The following is an 18,862-nucleotide window of genomic DNA, read 5'->3' as shown; positions in this document are numbered from 1 at the left end:
CCTGGTGGCTAAGTAACTTTCCTGAAGTTTTAGAGTTAGTGTCAGGGAGAGACAGAATTTGAATCTAGAACTGAGATTCTGGCAAACTGGATGAGCATGGAGAGCAGAGAGGAAAGGTTGGGCAATACCCTCCCTCTCTCCTCAACTCGCCCTTGTCTTTGTTGAAGGACTGAGGAATTGCTTTCAGGTGGGTGACTCCTGAATAGTGTCTGGTGGCCCTACTGCTCCATTCCCAAGACCCTGCCAAGTATCAACAGTTTCAAGTTCCAGCAGGAGCTGGGACGCAAGGTGGGGCTGCATCCTGAGCTCGGCAGGATGCAGGGAACAGCACTATCACTCTTGCAGTCCTCAGCGGTCACTCAGAGTGTCCACTAGGTTGCAACAGCCAGTATCACAGCAGTTCCTTAGCTGAGTCCGTTTTCAGGGGACCGCTGAGCCCCCAAGGAGAAGGATGGGGGAGAATCACACAGCCAGACCCATTGCTGCCCTTTATCCTCTGACAGGTGGGACAGGAGTGAATGGCAGAGTGACCTTGACCCACACCACTTCCTCCCTTCCTTCTTCCACAGGGGCAAGGTGGGCCCCACTGGCTCTAGCCCAGGGGATTTCATTCCCACCAGGGGAGATGTGACAAACTTGGCTGAGATCCCCTGATGCCTCAGCCTCAGCTATACCCTGGTTTTGGAGGGTGGGAGGGAACTTGCCACTGATGATGAGCTCTGGTTTTGGGACAAGTCAGAAGAACTGACGTGAATGTTTGTGAGGTGCAGAGATGCCATGGAAGTTACAGCTCAGACAGCAACATCAGGTAGAGCTAGAGTGAGGGCAAAAAAAAAAAAAAAAAAAAAAAAAAAGGCCTCGCATGCAAGCACAGTGGACTTCAGTCAGAAGTTGAGTTAAGCCCTGTGCAAAGGACAATGGCTGTCCATGATTGCTTGCCCATGCCTGCTGGTTCTGAACTTCCTTCAGGAAGCATGTCAACCACTGACACTTCTGGCAGAGGGTTTGGTGGAGAGAAGGACATAAGACAATCTTTGATGGGAGGGAGTTTTATGAAGATGGGGGTTTTGGAAGTGGGAGACTTTCCTGTTGACTTTCCAGTGCACTTGGCAGTCTTAGATTGTTTCACCATCTGTTGGTACATAACTGGGGACTTTACAGGCTGGGTGGGGGTCACATAGTTTTCCTGTTTCCACTGACAGAAAATCTGATTGTCTAGTTGATGTCCAAGTCTTGCATAAGTAATTCTCGCCCCCAAACTTCTCTTCTGCTTTGGGTCCTAGGCAAGCCCTCTCTGGGCCTCAGTTTCCTTGTTTGTAAAACGTAACAACTAAACCATGTGATGGGTTGGATATCAATCCCATGTATCTAGAAGGCAAAGGTCCTGCTAGGAGGCCCATCCTTCCCTCATTTTCTGCAGTTTGCTTGGATAGCATGCTGCCTGCCCTCTGTAATTTGATTTCTTCTGGAACTGATTCTAGGTACTCAACCTAATTTGATTTCTCCTGTGTAAAGACATGAAGGGAGCCACGAAGAAGCATCTTCCCAGGATTGAAAGGCCTCTGAAACACCCTGCTTGTCAAAAGGAGTTTAGTCCTAGGGAGTGCACCTCAATTCCTTTTTGGGGTCTGGATTCTGTTTTTAAAGAATATGGTGTTAGTGATTCAATGAGAGAGGGAGGTCTCTCCTTTAATATGACATGGCGATCATGGTATTGATGATTTAGCCCCTATTTGAGTGTGGTTCTCTACTGGGTACTATTTTCATCCTTTAAATGAAACTGCCCTCTTGAAACCTCCAGTGTGATTCAACAAGATGGTTCTGATCTGCTAGGCTGACAGACAATGGACTCATGTAGAAGCACCAATAGGTTATCCCGTCCCGCTCAGGAGGTGACCATACCATTGACCTCATGAACAAGCACGAGCAGACAGGTGAGCAAGGAACTAAACGTGGGTGCACCATGCCTGTCCAAAATTCAGAGCTGCCAATGGCTCAGGAATAGATCTGCTGAGAGCCCTGGGGTGGCACCATCAGCCTGCTCCTCCCTGATGGGTGTGAGTGGAGAAGGCAGGGAGAATCTTCAAGGCGAATTACGAAACAAGAATTTCACATCGAGTTTTGTTTTCCACAGCCCGGTGTTAAAGATGGGGAAATGGAAGCTCACGTTGCTGGATGGCTTGACGAAGGCCATGAAGCTGGAAGTGGAGACAGACTCAAGACCAGGATTTTCTGCTCTTTCTCCCACACGTGGGGGAGTTGTGCTCATGTTCTCCTTTTGACATGGGCAGCAGGGGAGGGCTCCCCTTGATACTAATCTCACAGAGTAAGCTATATCCTCAGGCTGATTGCCACTGATAATATATCAAGGATCTGTCATACGTTTATTGATTCAAAATGACCTTGAATCTATACTTTGGTACCACTTTTTAATGTTACATTTTCACAAATTAAAACTACACTATGTAAAGTCAGTCTTCACTTATTGATATTCTGATATTATTAATCTAAATTTTTAATCTGCTAGTCTAACAATACTGGGGCACTAATAGGTGAGAAAACTCCCATATATTTTTCTCCAAGTACCATATTTGCAGAGTAACTTGAGCCTTCCATGGCTGAACTCCAGCCATGGTGTTCAGCGAATGGGCACCTCTGAGTTCAGCTGTCACAGCATGTTGGTGGGGGTACACTTCTTACAGTGGAGGATGCTTTTGTGTGTCAAATCTACTAACCTATAGGTAAGGCCAGTCCTGACCTTGAATGAGGACTTCCATAGCAGTTCAAATGCAAATCACGCTCGGGTTTTGATGTTAGAGAAAATGTGGAAGTGGAGCAGCAGGACGGGCCCTCTGGCCAGGTCTTCGAATTATGGAGGAGCAACGACCCCTCCCCCCAGTGGGAGTCTTGGTGGGAGCTGTCATCAGAGCTCAGAAGAAGGGAGCAGAGGACCTGTGGAGGAGAGTTCCCTTCTGTAGAAGCTTTTATATTCTTAGTCCTCAAAAATCTCCATGAGGTTTTTGGCTTGTTTCCTGGTGTATATTTCAGAAGGAGCCAGAGACCTCATTGGAATGCTGGATACACCCACAATGATAAAGGCCCCCCCCCAGTGGTGTGCTCCCAGGAAGATGCTGGCTGAGCCAGGGAGGTGAGAGCTCAAAGGTCTCCGAAAGGAGGATGAGCTCTGGATGGATGGATTCTAAGTGGAACCCAAAGCTACTTCCCTGGGGATTCCCACTCATGTGGGAGGTGTTCCCACAGCTGGAGGGACCGCAGATCATAAAATGCAGTCTTTGGGGGACCTAGCCTGTCAAGGAAGTAGGAATTTGGAAGAGATCTCACTCTCTGTGTCTGGTTGCAGAGTGAGCTCATGGTGTGCCTCTGGCCGCCGTGGGCGGCTCTGGGCTGCAGCTGGGTACGGCAGTGTCAGAAGTCTCATGTTTGTATCTTGCTCTCTGGTGGGCAGACCTAAGAACACCTTTCTCGCAGTGTCTCCCGCTATTTCTTTTCAAATTTATTTCCACCCGAGATCCACTTTGGCTAGGCAAATAAGACCCCTTGGGCCTCAGCCTCTTCAGCTCTGTGCTGCAAATGTTAAATCAGTTCATTGGGATGAAGAGAGAGAACAGCATTGCTTTGGCTCAACACTAATGAGCATTTTCACTTTGTCACAGTATAAATATTAAAGTTGTGAGACAGCTCAGGGACCAAGGAAATATTTTAAAGTTCCAAAGTGCTTGCAGAGTGTTCAAAATTCTGCATGGGAGAGCTATGACTTCATGCGGTGCTGGTGCTCCTGGGTCCCTAAGACCAGTCTTCCAGGTGCCTCCAGGGGCCAACCAGGCCAGAGCACCCCAGACTGGGTGGGGGGTGGTGAGGATCTGAGCTGGATGACTTGGAGTCTTCAGTGCTCTGCTCGGGTCAGTTCTGGGGAGCTGAGGCCAGAGGGCGACACTATCTCAGAGTTAAGTCTAGAGGAGCAAGGCAAGCAGGCAAGTTCTGCTGTGTGCCCCTTCTCACTCGCCCTCTGGCTAGGGAAAGAAACTCCTTGGTTGTCATAGTGGTGGTTGTTGTTTGCAGATTTTTGGATGATTTTTATTCCCACAGGAGCACCTTGTACCACCTCTGGTTCTTCCTGCTCTGGGGGCGCATCAGCATTCAACTGTCCTAGCTTTGTCCCCCGGCATGTTTGCCACCAGTCTGTTTGGTTTGGGAATTATTGGTAAAGTGATTCTGCTCTTTCTGGTCATTTTTTAGAGAGGCAGGAGTCTAAGGTGAATGTTTATGGCTCTTTGTTTACGCATCTTTAAACTCCCTTCTTCCCAGTCCTCACGAGCCAGCAGAGTACAGACTTGCTTGGAACCCGTGTGCTTAAGCTCCAAGGAGCTTAACTAGGGGTTAAAATGGTTGACTTCAATTCCATTTTCTCAGGACTGTGACCAGACATGATTCTGTGGTCAATTAAGACTCCTCCCTTTGTCACCTGCAGTAAGGTGTCCTCCTCCTGGTCTTGAGACACAAAGCATCACTTTACTTTGCAATAAAAATGCTTCATCAAACAGATTGTATTTGTAGTGTATGTTGTTGAATCAAAATAATAGGGCTTCACTTGAAGCTTGAAATAATCAAATTCAGACAAAAGGTAGTTCTAATTCACACAGAGGTAGTCGATTTTCAGAATTTCTTACTCCAGCGGTAGAGTATGTGAATGTGTGTTCTAATGAGATTCAGACAAACTTATTTATATTAGATAACCCACTTTTCAGGGAAAATAACCTAGTTTTAAAAGATGTTTTTATTTGATGATCTTTCTCATTATATGAACTCATTGAAGGAAAAATTGTGAATTATATATAATTATAAAGAAGAAGGAAATCATCTATGATTCCACTACCCAAAGATAATAACTGTTATTATACTTCCTCTCAGTCTTAAATATATTTTCTCACATTGTTGAGTTTCTATTACCTATTCAATTTTCAGCGTTTCATTTATATTAGAGCAAGATATTTTCTCCCAAATGATTTAAAACTTATCAAATTCTATTTTTTGATGGCAATATAGTACTCTATTGTGTCAATGTTCCTTAATTTTCTTAACTTTTTCTCTTATATTGGATATTTAGATTATTTCCAATTATTTGAAGTATAAGTAACATTTAATGGTCACCTTTGTTTATAAAATACCTGTTCGTGTAGCTCATGTAAAGATAGGTGACCAATTATTGGACCAAGAGGGGTGATCATTTTAAAACATCTTGATACCTATTACTAAATAATCCACTTTTGCAAGGTATCAGTTTGTAATCACAGCAGCAATAAATCTAAGTTTCCAATTTCATCGTCATTGAGTCGTGAGTTTTTTTAAAAAAATCTTTAATTTTTGATATGGATGACAGAGCTCATACACATTAAAATTTAAAGCATGTTTTGATTTTTCAAATATTCATTAGTAATTTATATAAATGTATATAATTTTTATATCTGATTTCTGCCTATCTGCCAGGCTAGTGTTTTTCTTATCACTTATATAAGTTCTTTATAAATTAGACATGTTAACATTAGACTATGATACAACTCATACACTTTTAAAAAAAACAATTTATTATTGGTCTTTGAATTAAAGCTATTTTGGACATTCAGAAATCTTTTACTTTTATTCATATGAATATATTCCTGATAATTTTGTTTGTAGCCTTTACATCAGAAATTCCTTTTTCTAACCTGTTTCTAATGGAGAGGACAAAGTTTGGGTATGGGAAGAACAGCTTTATGTTGGGAGGAAGAATTGAGGCTTGGATAGAGTTGATTCTATTAGCTGCTTTAATAGCCAGTTGTCTCCAGTGCTAACATGTTGGAGGGGCTCCCTCTGGGCACTGCAGCTGGTACCATTTTTCTCAGTGTGATAAGCCTTCTTATGGATTGAGAAAGTGGACTGTAGGCTGATAGTGAGAGATTGTGAAAGTTTGTCTAATTTAATTAATGCACTTAGGGAGAAGACACAATCCTCCCATTGCTGCAAGGAAAATGAATAGGTGCCTACTGACTCCAGCATTTTATCTCTAAGGAAAAAAATAATCCACAGGAGGACAGTAGTCAGCACTGTCCAGAGGAGAGAGATGTCGAAGCCTTGGATGCAGGTAAAATCCATTGTCAGAGAGGCTTCTGTTGGGAGGTGGGTTCCTGCTGGTTTGTTAGTGCTTAGTGGGGAGCACTCTCTCTCCCAAGGCATTTAACATCCTGAGTCTCAGCAAGCAAATTTTTTAACAGGAATTTGGCTTTTAAAGTATTATAGTAAGCAGGGGAAGGAGTGCTTTTGATGGGCATTAAAAGACAATATATATTGGCATTTATTTGGTTTAAATCTGAATCTCATCCCAGCTTATATAACTTAAGTTTGTCACGGATGGGCTGTTCACCTCTGGCTGTTTACTAAGATCATTCACAGTCTTGACTAGTCTCAGGATCAATTACTCAGTCATGAGTTTGCTCCAACCACCAGCAAACCCCAAAGCCATTTGGAAAACAACTCCTGGTTTTTCTTAAGTGAAAAGAAAACATGTTAATGAACTGGGAAAATACAAAGTAGAATTTACTCTCTTAATGAAAGTACCAATAAGAGCAGATAAAGAAGAGATGGGTTTGGGGGCTATCTTGCAAACTTTTAATGAGTGAGGTATAACCAGAAAAACAAAATACAAAGCAACTAATGTTGCAGTTATTAACTCAACTCAACCCATGAGGAAGCACAATTCTGAAGCAGGTTATGTTCATTTCCAATATTAATATTTTTCTGACATAGTTTTATGTTGTGGTAGGAAAGATACCTCAGCCTCACATACTTTCCTTACTACCAGGATAAAGCACTATATTAATTTCTTTTCATTATATATTGTATTTTGTACACTAAATAGTTAGTGTTGTTATTTCTCTTTTAACATGAATGTTATTTTCTGCAAATTTCATTTTTCATCATAAAATTAATATATTTTTATTAATTAAATATTTGGAAATTACAAGAATAGAAGAAAAACAGGTAATTACCCTACTCCTATCAGCTGAGATATTACATTCTGAGTTAGTCAATAATGAGATTTCCCCCTAGGTAATTAAAAAACTGTAATTTAGTAACAATTAACTTAATGACCAGGCTGCATTATGCTGCTTTGAAATTAACAAGGTAATACATTGGCTTAATAAATGGCTTAAATGTATCAGTAATTTAGATTATTTTAATTTCTGATTGAAAAATTGGAAAGCAAAGAACTTATGAGCTTTTTGTCAGTGACAATGAGAGTATTCCACATTTTCTTAAGTTTTTGTCCCTTTTTTGAATTGTTTTTTTTACAAAGACAAAGCTATCATTATTTTAAAGACACTTTCAAGGCTTGTTTGGAAATTATAATAGTATCAGAGACCATTAAAAAACATAATTGTCATAGTTATAATGTGTCTGGAATTTTTATGTGTCTTCATGTTTACGTGAGAGTTAAAAATGTATTTTCGATAGAATAATAGCTCAAAACATGCATTTGGACAGCATAAATTATGAAAAACACAAATTACATTGTAAAAAAATTAATAACCCATATTACGAATGACCAACTTTCGTAATATGATTGTCACCAAATACAAGATTGCATAATTTCAGTGGTGACTCGAAAGGTTTATAAATTGTTTTTACTCCTGCCACAAGGTGGCGCCACTTAAGCTTTTAAGGACATTAACTGTTTCAATGTTGTCTACTTTTGTTTTATGAGAATTTCTGGACCAGATTCAGTTACTCTTATACTATTATTTTTAACAGTCACTAAAAACTTTCAAATATGTCTTTTTTATTACCATTCTTTAAGAGTTGATATCAAAACACATGTCAAAAAATATGCACCCAGGGCCTCCCCGTTGGCGCAGCGGTTGAGCGCTGGGTTGCGAAGCTGTCTGCAGCCTCTGCAGCGCTGGTTCGATCCCCAGCTGCACCCCGGCCACCGGAGGAGGGTCCCACATGGCGCGCAGACCTCTCCTGCCGCCCGCTGCTCCCCTCAGCAGTGTGCTTCGGTCCTTCTGCCTGCTCTGCTCCCCGCTCTGGCTCTGGTGAATTTTCTCACCCTCCCGCGCTTCTGACTGTACCCAGTGCTTGTATAAATAAATAAATAAATCTTAAAAAAAAAAAAAATGCACCCAAATACACAACATTTAAATAGATATAAGAAATAATTTGGTGTTGTGAAGAAAGCAAAATGACTATCTGGAAATGCTTTATTATAAACTTAAAAAAAAGCAATTGTTAAATATTATAAATAACGTGAAGTAAATAAAGAGCAGCATCGAAACAGAAATAGGCTGCATAGTCGTAGATCTATGGAATCCCGATTTTTCCATGGGAAAATGAGTCTTGAATTATGAATAAGAATACTCTCTTAGCTTCCTCTCCAGCACTTGTTGTTGGGGGTATTTTTAATATATACCATTCTCACTAGTGTGAGATGATACCTTATTGTGGTTTTGACCTGCATCTCCCTTAATTAAAAACAGTGATGAACGTCTTCCCATGGGTCTGTTGGCCTTTTGGATATCAGCTTTGGTGAATTATTCAGACATGCTGCCCAATAATAATAATAATAATCACAATCATAATAACAATTTTTAAAAATTATTTAAGTGAATACATTCTTTGTTTATCTTGGATATTAACATCTTATTGGTTTTGTGATGTGTAACTATTTCCTCCCATTCAGTAGGATATCATTTTAATTTGCTTGTATTTTTTTCTCTATAAGATCTTTTTAATTGGAAGTGATCCCAATTGTTTAATTTTGCTTTTATTTCCCTTGCTGTAGGGGTCAAGTCTCAAAAAATCTTTATTGACTTATTTTTGATGTCATGAAATGCATCACCAATTTTTTCTTCTATATATTCTATTATTGCAGATATTATACCTAAGTCTTGAATACATTTAGAATTTATTTTTGTGCATAGACATATGTGCAGAGTTAGAGTGATCCAACTTCTCTCTTACATGTGGCAATAGATTTTTTTCAGCACTATTTGTTAAAGAAACCCTTATTTCCTTTTGTATGGCTATGAGAACTTTATGATAAATTAAGTATTGATAGGTGTGTGGACTTATTTCTGAGCTTTCAATTTTGTTCCATTAACCCATGTGTCTATTTTTATTCTTATAAAAATATTGTTTCTATTATGGTTGCTTTATAGTATAGTTTAGAGTCAGGTAAGTTGATGCCACCATTTCATTTTTTCTCAATATTGCTTTAGTTATTTTATGTCTTTTATGGTTTCATATAAATTTTAAAATTTTTTATTCAGTTTCTTTGAAGAGTATCATTGGTATTTTAATGGGGATTGCATTATATTTATATGTTGCTTTTGGTAGAATAATTATTTCTACTATATTGTTTCTCCCTATTCATGTTTTTCAATTTCTTTATGGTATGATGTAGTTCTCTTAGTAGAATCCTGCAGATTTCATTGTATAAGTCCTTTCCTCCTTGGTCATGTTAATTCCTAAGTATTGAATTCTTTTTGATGTGGTCATACATGGCATTATTTTCTTAATTTCTCTTTCTTTTTGTTCATTATTTGTATATTTAAAAATGCAACATATTTTGGTATGTTAATTTTGTAACCTGCCACTTTGCTGTATTTGTTTGTTTCCAATAGCTTTTTGGTGGAATCTTTTGGGTTTTTTACTTCTTCTTTTCTAAACTGTATTCCATTTATTTTCTATTGTTGTCTGATTGTGCTAGGTAAAGCCTCTAATAGCAAAATAAATCAGTGTGACAACAGTGGGCTTCCTCATCTTATTCCTGCTCTTAAAGGAAAGCTTTTAGTTTTTTACTGTTAATTATTATACTGTTTGTATGTTGTAATATATCGGTTTTATTATGTTGAGGTAGGTTCCTCTCCCATATTGTCAAGAGGTTATTTTTTTAAATTATAAATCGATGCTGAATCTTGTTAAATGTTTTCTCTGCATCTATTAATATTATAATGTTTTTTACTTTTGTTGATGTAATGTATTGTAGAATTTCTTGTGCTCATTTGTATTTCTGTGCTATCTGTGGTAATTACTGAGAATAGTGCTTATTGTCATTTTAGTATTTAGTTTGTTTTTCTCTTTTTATTTTTTATATCTTCCTTTTATGCTTTGTTTAGCTTCCATTTCTTTATGTGTAATAAGCAAATACTGCCTCAAGACTACAATGCCTTCCTTTGGTTTTTGGGCAAAATTAGTACTAAATGGGGTCTCCCTGGTGGCGCAGTGGTTGAGCGCTGGGTTGCGAAGCTGCCCGCAGCCTCTGCAGCGCCGGTTCGATCCCCGGGTGCTCCCCGGCCACCGGAGGAGGGTCCCGCATGGCGCGCAGACCTCTCCTGCCGCCCGCTGCTCCCCTCAGCAGTGTATTTCGGTCCTTCTGCCTGCTCTGCTCCCCGCTCTGGCTCTGGTGAATTCTCTCACCCTCCCAAGCTTCTGACTATGCCCAGTGCTTGTATAAATAAATAAATAAATCTTTAAAAAAAAAAAAATTAGTACTAAATGAAGGTCAGAAGTTGTCAGGTAATTTGAGTTGAAAACAATTATGGGAAAATGGAATCATCACAAGTTAGATGTTATAAGCATGTAAACTTTATGTATGATTAATACCATATTCACCATTCAGATGATTATACTGAATAGAGCTCATCTTTTGATAAATTATTTAATCACAGTTGATTAGCAATAGGTATAGTAGTAATTATGTAATAAAGAATGTTTCATTAAAAACATTGCTCTCAATAATGTACTGTTGATGCACAGTAAATTGATTGGCCCATCAAATGAGTAGATTAAAAATTCAGTACAAATTTGTTTTTGAACAAAAGAAAAATAACAATGAAAATCATGTCCAAACTCAGAAGAATCAAGTTGATAAATACAACCCAACACTGCATGTATTTTTCATCCATTCAATTCAAAATTGGTGGTTTAGCTTCAGCAAAACATCATGTATTATATTAAATTAAAACCATTAAAGTTTTATTGATTTGAAATTTTGTTCCCTTTTAACTTGTATTTTTCTACAGTTGGACTAAGAGCAGTAACATAGAGACTTTAAGCAGCATTTTATGTTTCTACATGTCTAAACACCATTATGTTAAACACAATGTAGTTAACACTGCATCTGCAAATGAAAGATGAGTCTGACTGGAGCTGAGGATCATTGTAGGACAGACTCTCACTCAGCAAGTCTTGTAGAGCCACTGCTGCTTCTAATTCCAACCACCCAGTAACACAGGTCAATGCAGACTCTCAATATATTACTATTTCCCAGGTGCCTCCCCAGCCATTTGGAGGAAAATCAACTCCATAGCCTCCTTTCATCCTAGAAGGGTCAGTGGCTCATTGTTACAGAAACAGATACCCATTCCAGGCATAGGTTTGTTCATCTGCCTTTGTAACCTCACCCAGAAATACTGTTTATGGTCTTTTGGAAAACCTGATTCACATACATAAAATTCCATACAACATTGCATTCAATAGGGGATTTATTTCATAACAAAGGAGGTACAGGAGTGGCCTGTACCTCCTTTAGATGTCAACTTCTGGAAACAGCCAACTTCATAAAGTGCTGGAATGGTCTATTGAAGTTGAAGTGACAACTACAGGACCTACCTTCCAAAAATGGGGTGTTATCTTTCTGGATGCAGTACATGCTTTAACTCAGAGAACTCTATGGCCCTGTGCCCTCTGTAGGAAGGATACCTGGGTATGGGAAGCCACAGATGGCATCCCCTTGCTCCTTCTCACTACCAGGGACCAATGAGGAATTTTCTGTTTGTTGTTCCCACAAGATTCTACAGCATGGAGATCCTGGTCCAAAAACTAGATTTTTTTTTTATCAGGGGACAAGCAAAGATTCCATAAAATTATAAGGTATAGCTAGCAGCTGCTTAACAAGCCACCCCAATCGTAGATGCTTCAAAGCGACACTTTATTGTCATCTCTTAAAATTCTGTGAGTTGAGTAGGCTCAGCAGTGAAGTTCTTTCTCAGCTTCTCTCCTGTTTAGAGTCAGATGCCAGCAGGACTGAAATTATCTGATAGTTTGGCTGGGTGTGACATCTTCCTTCTCCATCACATGATAGTGCTTGGGTTGGGGTGCCTGAAAGAACTGCAGGTTGACCTGATGCTTCTGTTTCCATTGGGCCTGTGGGGCTCCCTTTCAGCATGGTGGTGTAAGGGTGGTAAAGCAGCTTACAAGGTAGCTGCCTGCCCCCAGGGTAAGTATTTCAAGGGAGAGATTGCAAAGCTGCTTCTGATAGCTGCTTCTGATAGGAAGTCACAAAGCATAGCTTCTACCACATCCTCCTGGTTACAGTCAAGTCCATCATGGGGAGAGGACCACATACAACTCTGAATACTGAGAGGCCTGGCTGGTGGAAGTAAGAGACTGAGTGTCATAGTTGCCTTGAATACTGTCTGACTGGCAAGATGCTTGCATTAGTAACTCTTCTCTTTACTATTAAATATTTATGAAACCCCAGAGTACACGTAGAACCTTAATGTAAATAGAAGAAACAGAGAAGGCGCTTCACCTGTCTCAAAGTTGGTAGTCTACAATAGACTATTCATATTAACACTGAGGTTAAGAGCAAACTGGGAATACCAGAAGTGAGAATTAATGCACTGGTACTGATGGACAATGTGTGTATTATAGCTCTCTGGGGTGAAATAAATAGATTGATAATGGGATTTTGTACATAGTTGTATGAACAATAAAATGATGAAATACGTTCCTAGCTCAAAGTTTTTACAAACCAGTGATCCTTAATCTGCTAACCAACTCATTCGTCATAAGACCTGCCTATCTCAAAGGATTTTTACGAGGCTATATTGACGTGAATGTCAGCAAGGACTTTGTAAAGTATAAACAGTGATACAAATGTAAGAGACAGCTTTTAATTTTTCAAAAAAATATTCAGGTATTTGTGATACAAATATTTGTTGAATAAATGAATTAGAAGATAAATACATTTTTGAAACAAATTTAATATATGTTTACTGAACTGTTGCTCTTTTTCAAGTTTTAATATTATTGCTTACTCAGCTTTATTTAACTTTATAGTTCTTGGAGTTTTGTGTCTCGATCCTTTTTGTGTACCAGATTTATGACTTGATGAAAATAAAAGCAGACAGAGGGATATAAAAGGCAGAGAGACCATGTCATGTGCACATAATGAATGGCATCATTTATTTATTTATACATGCATCAGATTTTTATTTCATTTGTTGAATAATTCAGATGAAGTCCTGAGCTTCTTGATGTTTATGTGTGAGTGCTATCTTATATAGGATTGAAGAAAAGACCTCTCTAGTGATGTGATGAGGGTCACACGGAGCAAGAATATTCAAGAACAAAGACCCAGAGGTGGACATCTGCCCGGGGTGCTCAAGGAACATCTAGACTACTTAGGGGTTAAGTGTGATCACAGTGAGTGAGCAAGGGTAAGAAAGATAGGAAGTAGCCACTAAACTTGAGGATCTTCTATTCATCATGCCTTGTGTAATCCTGGGATTAGGAAGGAAAAGGAGACATAATTCTTGCCTTCAATACAGTATCCCAGAAGAAGCAGCCATTGTAATGCAAAGAAATAATTGCTGTTCTGGAGGAATGTACAAAGAGGAGAAACCTAAAATTTGCCTGGACGATCAGAAAGACTTCAGAGCAGAGAGACCAGGGGGCCATGCGGGGAAGGTCATAGTGAGGTTGGAAACTCCAAGCAAAGGGAAGGGTACGTGGAAGCATGAAGACAAGAGGAGTGATAACACATGATTTTTCTTGGGCTTAGTAGCTTGGTATTTCTAGGTCAGTGCTGATGAGAAACATGCCAGGAGATGAGACTGGATTGGTAGTTAAAAGCACCTGGCCTGTGGGTTTGTCCCATCCCAAATCTGAAGAATTTTGGGCAGTAAATGAAAATAATAAAATTTGTCTTTTACACAGAGCTGTGAAGAAAGGTGTTGCCATTAACTAAGGAGAGAAACAGTGGTAGAAGACTCTGGAGGTGGGGTCATGAAGGGATGATGGTGTTAGGCTTATACAGTTTAGATTGCCCAGTGGCCATTTGACCAAAAGAGCTGGATGTATCCAGAAGTCTGGAGCAAATCAAGGTTACAGGCACAGTGGCCAGCACAGAGGTAGTAACTGCAATCACAGTGCGGGCAGAGAAGTAGACTAAGGTGACAGCCAATAGAACAGCCGCATTTAAAGCAGGAAGGAGAGGATTGTTGACTCTAGGAATCACCAGAGTCTCACTGAGTACAGGATGTTTTATTTGTGAGCCTAACTTCCCAAATAGACTGTGAACTCTTTGAAGGAAATAATTATAGCTCATCTTTTTTTGTGCTTGGATTCTTAGCAACTGTCCAGTGCTTGCACACAGGGTACTTCAATATATGTGTATTCAAATGAATGAGTGAATAAATAATTAATGAAAGGGCTCAATGGCTTGACATTTCTATTTGGTGCTTCCATCAGCTAATGTGACATTTCACAGTAGTAGTTCTTTGTGCCTCTTTATTGTTATCACTTTTTTTTTATTAGACAAGAAACATCTCTATTGAAGGAAAATTAGAAATAAAGGAAAGCTAAAATTTGCCTTTTATCCCACTACCAGGAATAATCATTGTTAACATTTCTTGTTTATTCTTTTAAACCATTGCTAGCAATAAAAATACACTTCGAGCCATATACATTTAAATGCTGTTTACTAGCTACATTAAAAGAAAGTGTAAAGAAATTATACAAAATTAATTTTAATAATTTGTTTTATTAAACCCAATCAACCCAATATATTATTATTTCAATGTATAGTCAACGTAAAAGACGTTAATGAGATTGCGGACATTCTTTTTTTTCAACTAAGTCTTTGAAACCTGGTGTGTATTTTACACTTGCAGCACATCTCAGTTAGGACAAACCTCAGTCCCAGTGTTCAAGAGCCATAGGCAGGTAGTGGCATGGACAGCACAGTTCAAAACTCTTTGATGTATCTTTAAGATCATGGCTATTCAGGGCCTCCCCGGTGGCGCAGTGGGTTGAGCTCAGTGCTGTGAAGCTGTCCCCAGCCTCTGCAGCACGGATTCAATTCCCGGTCTGCCAGGGAGATACCCACATGGTGCCACATGGTACGGCAGACCTTTCCTGTTTAACCCGCTGCTCCCCTCAGCATTGTCTTCAGTCTGTCTGCCTGTTCTGCTCCACACTCTGCCTCTGGTGAATCCTCTCACCCTCTGGCCTGTACCCCAGTTCTTGTATAAATAAAAATAAATCTTTTAAAAAATAAAAAAAAAAGAACATGGCTATTCAACTTTTCAGCGAACAAAAAAGCGAAACTCATGCCAACTGTGGCAAGATGGATGGAGCTGGAAGAGATTATGCTAAGAGAAGCAAGTCAGAAGTAGAAAGATAAATATGGGATGATTTCACTTATATGTGGAATATAGAGAAACCGAACAAAGGGTCAGGAAAAAGACAAAACTTGCAAGCTGACCATAGATCTGAGGCATCCAGCAGGAGGTGAGGGTGAAGAGGGTCAAAACAAGGAAAACAAGAGCACAAGGGACCATCGTGATGGATCACAGGTTTTGTGGTGGTGAGAGAACTACAGGGACTACGCCTGAGGGGAGAAATCAAATACTGTCCCCACACGAACAATGATGTAAGAAAATAAATAAACAAATAAATAAATAAATAAATAAGAACTCAGCTATTCATAAATTATAATTCTCCCTTCTGATGAAAATCAGGTCCTATGTAGATCAAAACCTACAGTTTCCTAAGTTTTAAAAAGAAACTTAAAATTTTAGAAGAGTTTTGGATTGACAGATGTGTCCTGAAGAGGTGGCACCATTTCCAGTTACCTCACACCCACCCTCCCTTCTTGTTAACATTTTAAGATGGTGCTTTTGCCACAATTAATAAACCATTACTGACACATGGTCACTAACTTAAGTTTGTTCTTATTCAGGTCTGCTTAGATTGTAACTAGTGTCGTTTTTCTGTGACCAGTATGCTTGGTCACTGTGTCTCTGTAGGATTCTTTTGATGACCCTGACAGTTGTGAGGCATCCTCCTCAGGTATTTTGTAGACTGTCCCTCACTTGGAATTTCTCTGATGATTTCTCATGACCAAACTGGGGGTATTTCTCACCACATCCCACCAAGGAGACCTGCTACCAATATGATGCTGACTGTGATCACCTGGCTGAGAGGGTGTTTGTCAGATTCTCTACCTTAAAATAACTTTCCCCCTCACCTTTTATATACAGTCCTCTTTGGAAGGAAGAAACTACATTCAGCCCACACTTAAGGAGCAGCAAGTTATGCTCTATTTTCTTGAGACACCTAAATTATTTAGAAATCTTACGCGCAGGAGATTTGTCTATCCCCCCCCCCCATTTATTTCCTCATTTATCTCTATCCGTACTAACTCATGGATATTTATTTTATTCTTTGGAATATTAATACTATGTTATTAATATGATCACTCGAGTATTGCAACTTTGGCCAAGGAGCTTTTTCTGTTGGCTTGTCCTTTTGTCACATCCCCATTGTTGTCTTTGTTTTCGAGCACCACAAGTTGCTCCAGGCTTATTTTGCTCCAGAATCAGCCCTTCCTCAAAGGAGTTTTGGTTGGCTTAATAGCAAAATGGTATTAGAAACTGAGTTATGCGATCTAGCATCAAAGGTGAGATGTGAAATAGGTCTGGAAAGATGGTGAGCTCAAAGGTAGAGTTGGGGAGGAAACACATTTTAGAAAAAGCAAATAGGTGCAGAATTTGGTACCTGGGAAAAGCACAATCTGATAGGGAATCTGGGAATTTTGCGGAACTTGAGTAGGAAGAGTCAGACGGGGAGAGAACAGTTAGGTGTCCAGTGTAATGATGCAGGTATGGGTGGTAGGTGCTAGGGAATTAACTACCATTCCAACTGTGGAGCTGTTCCCCAATGATATCATGCAGGATTTGGGGTATCAAATGATCAAGCTCATTTGGCTCTCAGGTGGGACAAGTTGAGGCAGGGGCTGCTTAGCAGGACTGGGTTCCAGGAGCTCGCAGTGGTGACTGGCTGATGATACAAACACTTTATTGACTAACTTGCTTTCTCTTACTTACTCACCCCCATCCTCCTGTCATGCATCCTGGGATCACCTAATTAACTAAACCACTAAACCACTTGCACTTGAATCCTTTACTGCTTCTGGAAGAACCCAAGCTAAGGCATCTGGGATTATAACTAAAAACCCCAGGTAGTGCTCTAATCACGCAGGGTCCAGGGCCTCAAATAATGTTATGAGAACTCAGTTTCTCTTTTCAAGATCCCGTACTTCCCTTGTGGAGGGAAGAGGGTGTCTGGCAGCTCCGGGCTTACCTCCTAGCTTCTCATCTCCCTGCAGCTTTCCCAACAGCTCCATACTAAGTTTTGGGGTGTGGGCCTGGGTCAGGTGCCCATCCTTCCACCAATCATTGTTCTCAGAGAGATAAATTATGGTAATTGGTTAGGATGTGGGAGGCGAAGTGGGGTCAGCTTCATCCAAACCCAAATTAGAGTAGAAGGAGGGAGGCTGGTTAACCAGAGAAAATGAAGGTGGCTAAGAAAAGGGCAAGATGGACATCAGGCAAGCAGGATGTTGGGCAAGCAGAAACTACAGGTGTGCACCCCCATCAGCTATGCACCCCCCAGGTCCATGGTCAGAGATAAAGTCTCTCCAGGCTGGAGTCTTGTAACCATCATGCTTTCTTTGGTAACAAATGTGGGAAGCCTGGTTCTAGAACATTCATTGGCTTCTTCTTTAGACCCACCAGGGATACCCCCTTGCACCTTGGGTCTACCCTCTTCCTGTCCTGTGGGTTGTTCTCTTGGGCTCCTGGAGCAGGTGGCTGTCTTGTGCTGAGCCCTGGGGGGTTTTATAAGGCTCTCCCTGTCACAACCCTCACCATGGGATTCACTGACTGCACAGAAATAGACAGCTGGAAAAAAAAAAGAAAAGAAATAGACAGCTGAGTCTTCAGGCGTCAAGGCTGCGATGGTGAGTTTTAGGCGTTTGTTAGGGTTTCTGAAATATTGCAGCATATTGTCCTTCTTGTGAGCTCTTTCTGTCAGAATTCAGACTAATCAGGTAAATCATTTCTGCACTGGAAGGCTGTCGATACCAGTACAATGGGTAATTACTAAAACTGACGGTGATGAAGCAATCCAAGATCACAGATCCCCCCTCTTGCTTATACGCTACATTTGCAAGTTGAGTGATGCTCTCAATATTGCTGGAACCTGCAGAAAGGAAGAAAAACAAGGACCTTAGCTGCTGACACTGCTCACAAGAAAGCTGGCCAAATAGGCAGGTTTTGACCCAGGAAATGGAGGAAAGTCTAGCCCAATTCAATTGCAACTTCTTTCCCAAATCTCCCTCTGCTCAGGGGGGTAGACTCCTTACCCACACAGGTGAAATCAGCAACTATGCACAGGAGAGCAGGCAGGCAGGGCTGCATCTCAGGGCTCTTCCCACTGGTGAAATGACTTTTGTTCCGCCAGCCACCAGACAAAGTTTTGCAGTGTCACTAGGGCATGGGTGGGCCCCCCCCCCACCCCGTCTTGCTGCAGAGCCGGAAATTGTGCATTTGCAAGCTTAGTCATGTCACCTGCTGTGTCTGCCCTCCTCTCCTCCTCCTCACACCTGTTCCTTTCCTTTATTAAATATATGATGTGTATATATTTAACTATGAAAGAAAACTTGTTCAATATAGATATAACAAGAGTTTAAAGGAGGCAGTAAAATCCAACTATAATTTCATTACTCAGAGAAAAA

The sequence above is a fragment of the Talpa europaea genome (assembly GCF_964194135.1).
Source record: "Talpa europaea genome assembly, chromosome: 8".
In the NCBI taxonomy this organism is placed as follows: Eukaryota; Metazoa; Chordata; class Mammalia; order Eulipotyphla; family Talpidae; genus Talpa; species Talpa europaea.
The sequence above is the reverse complement of the archived record's forward strand: the minus strand, read 5'-3'. Positions refer to the sequence as shown.